This window comes from Apodemus sylvaticus, chromosome 1 (assembly GCF_947179515.1).
Source record: "Apodemus sylvaticus chromosome 1, mApoSyl1.1, whole genome shotgun sequence".
NCBI lineage: Eukaryota > Metazoa > Chordata > Mammalia > Rodentia > Muridae > Apodemus > Apodemus sylvaticus.
In genome coordinates, this window is record NC_067472.1 from 103,962,859 (window position 1) to 103,970,653 (window position 7,795).

The 7,795-nt window shown below is 44.7% G+C and overlaps 1 long non-coding RNA gene across 1 annotated transcript; it reads right to left on the reverse strand.

Annotated features, from left to right (window-relative positions):
* Positions 1-2,915: 2,915 nt before the first annotated feature.
* LOC127681275 (uncharacterized) lies at positions 2,916-7,271 on the reverse strand. The gene is made up of 2 exons (XR_007977099.1): positions 7,201-7,271; positions 2,916-3,174 (listed from the first exon to the last, which is right to left on the reverse strand). It is a non-coding gene; the product is annotated as an uncharacterized LOC127681275 (long non-coding RNA).
* Between the last annotated feature and the right edge of the window lie 524 nt (positions 7,272-7,795).

The window sequence follows — 7,795 nt, forward strand, 5'->3', positions numbered from 1 at the left end:
GAATTTGCTTACAGTTTCTCCTGTGTGCCTGGAAAAATTCTATTGCCTCTCTCACTTGGCCCAAGGGGCAAGAGCGTTCATTTCTGGAATTGCCACCACTGACTCGTGCTCACTCAGGTCTTCTGAGTCCTGGCCTAGAGTGACTTACAGAGAAACCTCTAGCACATCCACCTGTGGCTGTGAATACTGAATGTCAGCTTGACAAGACAGACAAGCCTAGGAGACAAGCCTTTGGACATGTCGGAGAGGGACTTTAGAGTCTGGATAGGAAGGCCCATCTGCCTGTGGGCAGCACTGACACATGGGCTGGAGTCCTAGAAGAAATCAAAGGACAAGTGGCCCAGTGGTGGTAGTGGTGGCGCACACCTTTAATTCCAACACATAGGAGGCAGAGGCAGTTGGATCTCTGTGTTTGAGGCCAGCCTGGTCTACAAAATGAGTTCCAGGATAGCCAAGGCTACACAGAAAATCCCTGCTGAAGAAGATGGAGGAAGAAAAGAGAAGGAGGAGGAGGAGGAGGAAAAGGAGGAAGAAGAGTAAGAGGGAGAATGAAAAAGTGTGTGTGTGTGTGTGTGTGTGTGTGTGTTGGGAGGGCTATAGGATCAGGGATAGAAATAGACTAACAACCAAAACACAAACCGAGCCAGGCGGTGGTGGCGCATGCCTGTAATCCCAGCACTCTGGGAGGCAGAGGCAGGCGGATTTCTGAGTTCGAGGCCAGCCTGGTCTATAGAGTGAGTTCCAGGACAGCCAGGGCTACACAGAGGAACCCTGTCTCAAAAAAACCAAATCCAAAAAAACAAAAACAAAAACAAAAAAACCCCCACAAACCGTGCCTTCATTAATAAAGTGGAAGATTATTTATGACATCAAGCTTGGGTCTCAACACATATATACACACACGTGTCAAACAATCATATAATCATATATGTGTGTGTGTGTGTGTGTGTGAGAGAGAGAGAGAATCACACACACACACACACACACACACACAAGATAAAAACAAGCAAACAACAACAAAATGGCAACAAAACCTAACCAACCATGAAGATATGCTCTTTTTCTCTGAATATATATGTTCCAGGTCCTTAACTTATTTTATATCTCTGGCCGGTCTTGAAAATTCAATCCTCCTGCTTCATCTTCTGTGATACTGCAGTTAAAAGAATGTGGACTTATAGGGAGGTGGTGTGCTGTACCCTTGATCCCAGCAATCATGATGCAGAAGCAGGTAGATCTCTGTGAGTTCTAGGACAGTCAGAGATGCACAGAGAGGCCAAGCCTCAAAAAAAAAAAAGTCAACCAGACAAACAAACAAACAAACAAACAAACAAAACAACAAAAAAAGAATGAGCCACCAGGCCCAGCTCTCCACGCGTCTTATAATTATAATTTGGGAGTGACAGGCTTGACTTCATCACTGGTACTGAGGCCCACAGGAGACTGGATAGTTCTGCTCTGGAAGTCCCTGACAAGCAGGGCCTTGAAACCAGGGCCTTGAACATCCCAGCACCCACATCAGTTGGCTCTCGATGACCTGTAACTCCAGGTTCAGGGAATCTGATGTTTTCTGCTGGCTTCTACTCACTGAATGCATGTGGTACATACACATACTCAGGCACAAACATACATGCACATACAATAAATAAGTTAATATATACTATTAAATATTGATCAGGGTCCAGCAAGATGGCACGGCAAGCGAAGGTAGTGTGCTGCTCCTGTCCCTGATGTCCTGAGTCACATCTCTGGGACCCACATAGTGGAAGGAGGAAACCGATTCCCACATGTCTATAATTTCAGCACTCATGAGGCAGAAGCAGGCAGTTGGTTCTCTGTGAGTCCAAGGCCAGCCTGGTCTACATAGTGATTTCCAGGCCAGCAGAGTTACATGGTGAGAGTACCCAAACTAACAAACAAACACACATACACACAAACAATCAACAGGAACAACAAAGAACAAAAAGCATCCGTCAGGAAGCCCATCAGTAAAGCCTGTCAGTGAGAGCTGCTGATAACCTGTCTATAGCTCTTACTTACCACACAGTTATTACAAAGCAGAAGATAGTACTAGCAAAACCTGAGTCCAGGAAGAGATCAAAGCTATCCTCACCAGGCGAGAGAAATCCAGACTCCCCGTGTTCCCCACTAGAATGGAACAGACACACAATGTTACTTAGGAGTATCCCTGCCAACTTCCACTTGACAATGAAAAGAGAAAGGCCCAAAGAAGTGAGCATCTACAAAAAAACAATCCTCTGCTTTCAGTGACGTCAGTCAAGAAGAACCATGCTCCCTCAGATATGCATCAGCAGGGACTGAAATCAACAGGTTGTTACCCCAGGATAACTGTTTATCCAGTTAGACCTCATTACATTTATGTAGAAAGATCTATCTATCTATCTATCTATCTATCTATCTATCTATCTTCTTTTTTTTATGTTTTTTTTTTTTTTTTTTTTTTTTTTTGAGACAGGGTTTCTCTGTGTAGCCTAGTTGTTCTGGATCTCACTCTGTAGACCAGGCTGGCCTCGAACTCAGAAATCCGCCTGCCTCTGCCTCCCAAGTGCTGGGATTAAAGGTGTGTGCCACCACTGCCCAGCTCTGCTTTCTTATAGAACCTGAGACCACCAGTCTGAGAAGGCACTACCTATATTGGCCTTCCCCCATCAATCACTCATTAAGAAAATGTTCTACAGGCTTGTCTATAGCTCAGTCACATTGAGGCACTTTATTAATTGAGGTTCCCTCTTCTCAGATGACTATAGCTTGTGCCAAGTTGTATAAAACTAGCTAGCATACCCAGGTTGGCTTAGAATTTGTTATGTAATCAAAGATGACCTTGAACTCCTGATCATCTTGCTTCTACCTCTTGGGTGCTGAGATCCCAGGAATGCCACAAAAATTACAGCATACAAGATATATATGAGATTTATTGGAAGGGGTCACATTGTATCACAGAAGGCTATCTTTGAGCCGGAGGGAAAAGACTATGAAGGCACAGGTTTTATAAGGGATGTGGAGAATGTGCATGCTGCCCATGCCCACATTGTGATGATGTGGCTCCTGGGGCCGAGTCACTGAAGGCAGGATGGTTCTGGCATGTGGGTGGTCCTCAGTTTACCAACATGTACCGCCATCCTCAGCTTAGGAACTGTTAAGGTCCAGTAATACCTGAAGGGAGACCCAAGATTCAGATAGGATGCAAAGGCAGAGTGTTTATTCTACAGAAATTGTTAGCATACAGGGGTCAATTATTCATCAAAATGGCAATAACCAAAGGGGCTCACAGGCCCCCTTTTTATTCATGGCTAGGGGAATTTTCTAGAAGAATTAGGTAACTTCTAACATGATTGGTAGGAGCAAAGCAGTGACATTAGTACAATTTTGATTGGCTTAGTTACATTATATTAATGTTAGTTACATTATATTCGGTGAGACCTTGAAGTTTCAGAAACCAGTTCAGCTCTGGCCTTGTTATCTCCTCCAGCTAGGCGGCCCAGGAGCTGACTCAGCTCCAGACTTTTCCTCCCTAAGTCGGGGCCATCATTGACTAAAGGCCCACTGTCAGTATGCTTCTCAGGGAATTGAAAATTTTATTCCCAAGGTCTCTGGATCTCTCAAAACAATATAATGATAAATAATAAAACACACACAAATGAAAACTATACTGAGTGTTTGCGGACTTGGTTCAGGAGTAGAGTATTTGGCTAACAAGCACAAGGCCCTGTTTTCAGTCCTCAGCTTTAGGGAAAAAGAAAGAAAACTACACTGAGTGCAGGTGGTGTGGCTCAAGAGATGAATGTTTGTTTGATGAGCATGTGCTGTCTTGGGTTTGTTTCCCAGCATTGCCTATTCTGAACATGGTGTATAAAGCTAGACATATGAGACCCTGTCAAAAAGAGGAGAGGGGGGCACTGAGATGCCCTATCCTTTCCTTCCTGACAGATTAATAGAAAATCAAGATTTGGGGGCTGGAGAAATGGCTCAGCCATTAACAGCACTGACTACTCTTCCAAAGGTCCTGAGTTCAAATCCCAGCAACCACATGGTGGCTCACAGCCATCTGTAATAGGATCTAATGCCCTCTTCTGGAGTGTCTGAAGATAGCTACAGTGTCCTTATATAAAATAAATAAATTAATTTTTAAAAAGAGAAAATCAAGATTTTCTGCACAACACAAGATAGTGTGTTGTGTTGACAAGCCTATGGAAAAGCAGATGTTTTGATGTTTGGGCTATAATGATACCCATCCTAAAGCTATAACTATTAAAAGTGTATGTATATACCTTAACTGACAATCCTCTTCTGGAATCCACTTCCTGACACTGAACTCTTTCTGCCCATGCAGAACTTACGACTCTTCAGCCTCAAAATCTCTAGTAACTGGAATTACGGACATGATTTCTAATATAGTGCCTTTTCCTTTCCCAGACAGGGTCTTGCTGTGGCTGGTTTTGAACTTGCAGTGAGTCCTACTACTGCTTTTGACTCCCAACTGCTGGTACTTACAGATGTTAAGTTTCAAACCCTAGGACAAATAGCTGGGGTGCCTATTTAACATATCAAAGCAGACCTGGATGTGAGATTCTCCCAGCATCCCTCAGTCTCTACCTGTTACATATGGATATAGCCAGCATACTTTGTTCTCTCTATACCACTGCCACAACTCTCTAGTCCAGGGGCTGGGCTGTCCTTCTCCCAGAGGCTCTTTCCTATATAATATACAATCCAGTCTAAAGTAGCCTTCATCCTCCTGGTCTCTTGGTCTAGTTTTCCCATCCTTCCTACCCCCATCGCATGGCTCAGGGGCAAATCCACTCTGGACTCTTCCAGATATCCCTGCCTTTGGCTCTGTGTTCTCTCTCTCTCTCTCTCTCTCTCTCTCTCTCTTCTTGTTCTTCTTGTTGTTCTTCTTCTTCTTTTTCTTCTTCTCTCTGTGTGTTTCTTTTTCTTTTTCTTTTTTCTTTTCTTTCTTTTTTTTTTTTTTTTTGGATTTGGTTTTTTCAAGACAGGGTTTCTCTGTGTAGCCCTGGCTGTCCTGGAACTCACTCTGTAGACCAGGCTGGCCTCGAACTCAGAAATCCGCCTGCCTCTGCCTCCCAGAGTGCTGGGATTACAAGGCATGCGCCACCACCGCCCGGCGATGTTTTTAGATGTTTTTCCTTTTTCTTTTTTACATTCATCTGATGAAGAAACCCAAGACTGCTCATGTCCTTTCTTTATTTTTTCTTTTCATTCAACAGGCGTGTGCCACTATGCCCAGCTTCTCTTGTTGACTCTTAATTCATTCCTGTAATACCTTCTAAAACACAAACTTTGTCAGTGGTATTGGAAATCGCCTACCTCCTTTTAGGCCCCAACTCGATTTATTCCCTTTTCTACTTCCCAAATAAGCTCCACTTACACGTCTCAGTCTTGGAGTCCCTTCTAGCTGTTCCCTCTCTGTGTGCCTAAAGTTCTTCATTCATCCCTGTAGGCCTTCTTGACCTTAAGGTAGTTTGAATGAAATGTCTCCATAGCTGTTTAAGCTTTAGGAATACTTGATCCTGTAGGCTTATTTTTTAAAACCTACTTTAATTAGGGTTCTTTAACATTTTAACCTCCCTTATAGCCCAGTGACCAAAGGTAGGGGAGAAAGATGGTTAATAGGACAAGGAGAATATGGACCTGTTTAGGACTGTTTAGAAGTAGTTCTTTGGGATTAATTCAGTCTTTGTTGTCAAGATATCAGCAGTCCCCTTCAATAGCAAACATGAAACACAAATCAGTAGCAGCAACTTGATCCAGCAGAACCCACAAGGCTCAGCCAAATATGCACAAGTCAATGGAGCAGCAAGAATCAGCCGGAATACCACCAGAAGTTTTTGGGATCTTTCTCTCTTCAAAGTGAAGACCAGCAAAGCGTTGCATAGCCAGTGAAGACCAACGAAACATTGCAAGAGCATCCTTTCACTGTCTGAGGGAATCTATTTAAACCCTTTCCAAATATCATGAGCCCTATCAGCCTGCTTCAGCAAAACATTCTGTCACAGGTATGTTTTAGCAAAACATCCTCTCACCAGACAGCTTCCAGAAAAACATCATGTGCCCTCTAAGAAGACAGCGTCCAGAAAAAAATCACGTGCCACAATGAAGTTTCCAAAGAAACCAGAAATTTCACTTCATGATCCCAAGTTGGTGGCTTTTTGGAGAGGCTTAGTGTGGCCTTGGTAGAAGTCTGCCACTTGGGGAAGGGCTCTAAGAGTCGTCAATTACTCACACCACTTAGAGCTTGAGTGCTCTCCCCCTCTTCCCTCTCTGCCCCTCCCCTCCTTCCTCCCTGTTTGCTGTTTGAGGCGTGAGCTCTCAGCTCACTCCTACCTTCATCATCCATGCCTGACTGTTCTCACACTCCCCCAACATAATGGTAATGACTTCTTATCACTCTGCAACTGTAAGCCCCAAATAAACCCTTGCCTTGGTCATGATGTCTTATTACAGCAACAGAAAGTAACTAAAGACAGATCTCCATCTACACTAAAACAACTTCACCATCAGTTTAAGGAAGCGGCCCTCTCTAGTCGCTGAGAAGAGATGTCGTTCTATATCCTTGCTCCCTACCTCTCAAAATGTACACATCCAAGGCAGGTGAGAGACAGTACCATCTTATCACAGATAAGAGGTGCTGAGGAGTTAAGGAATCCAGGTGTTGATCCTGCCAGTAATGGAACACAAATGATAGTCTCAACTTAATTGACAGGAAGTGACTGGAAGGAACCCCTTGCAAAGGTCTTGTGGGGACAGATAATACCCAAGAGTCAGCAAGGCTTAAAACAATAAGGTGGGGCTTGCTTGTAAAGAAGTACCAGCAGAATTCTAGCTGGCTGAGCTGGAAGTAATACGAAATGCAGACTTTTATCCCAGCAGTCGGGAGGCAAAGGCAGGTGGATCTCTGAGTTTGAGGCCAGCCTGATTTACAGAGTGAGTTCCAGAACAGCCAGGGCTACACAGAGAAACCCTGTCTATAAATCAATCAATCAATAAATAAAGCAGGCAGGAGAAATAGCGTGGAGTTGTAAGCCTTAAGATGCTGCCCCAGGATGCCTGATAGACTTCTCTCTAGCAAATGGACACCAGACTTGTAGACAAACTCCAGTGTCCACAGCTCTGAGACTGGACAGTGTGAAAGGCACACATGGGAGGAGGGGCGAGACTCACAAAAGCTCAGGATTCTCTCCTCCTGCCATCTGGAGGAGAAGCCTTCTCTTGCTTCCTGGCCCTTACTCCCACTGTTGGATGTGGGGGGTTGTCAAACACCTTCCTGTTTTTACTGCCTGGTCACAAGGCACTAGCAGGCTGGGCCAGAAGAGACGCTGATGGCCAGTTTTGCTGATAATAAGCTGCTAGCTCAGAGAGACACTCCTTGGACTGGCTCCAAGGTAATTGTGTCCGTCCCTCCCTAGTGGTCAAATGATCCTAGCACTCGGACTCCATGGGTACAACACTTCAACATTCAGGGCACTGTTAGGTCTCAAATGCAGTCAAAGAGCTAGTGGAAGTGTCTACGTGGGCTGCCTAGTTCTCCTAGCATCCTCCAGTCTCTGCTAGGTTTAGGGTACTCCTTGCTGGCATGCCCGGACCCCTAACCTAAACCTCCTCCAGCCCAGGGTCTGGGCGGTCCTTCTTCCAGCAGTTCTTCTATATATAGTCCAGTCATTTTGGCTACGCTGGTCTTTTTACCCTTTTGCACTTTTGTTCTCCTAACTTTCCCTTACCCCCTCTCCTCACATGGCCCAGCTCAGGGTCGTGTTCA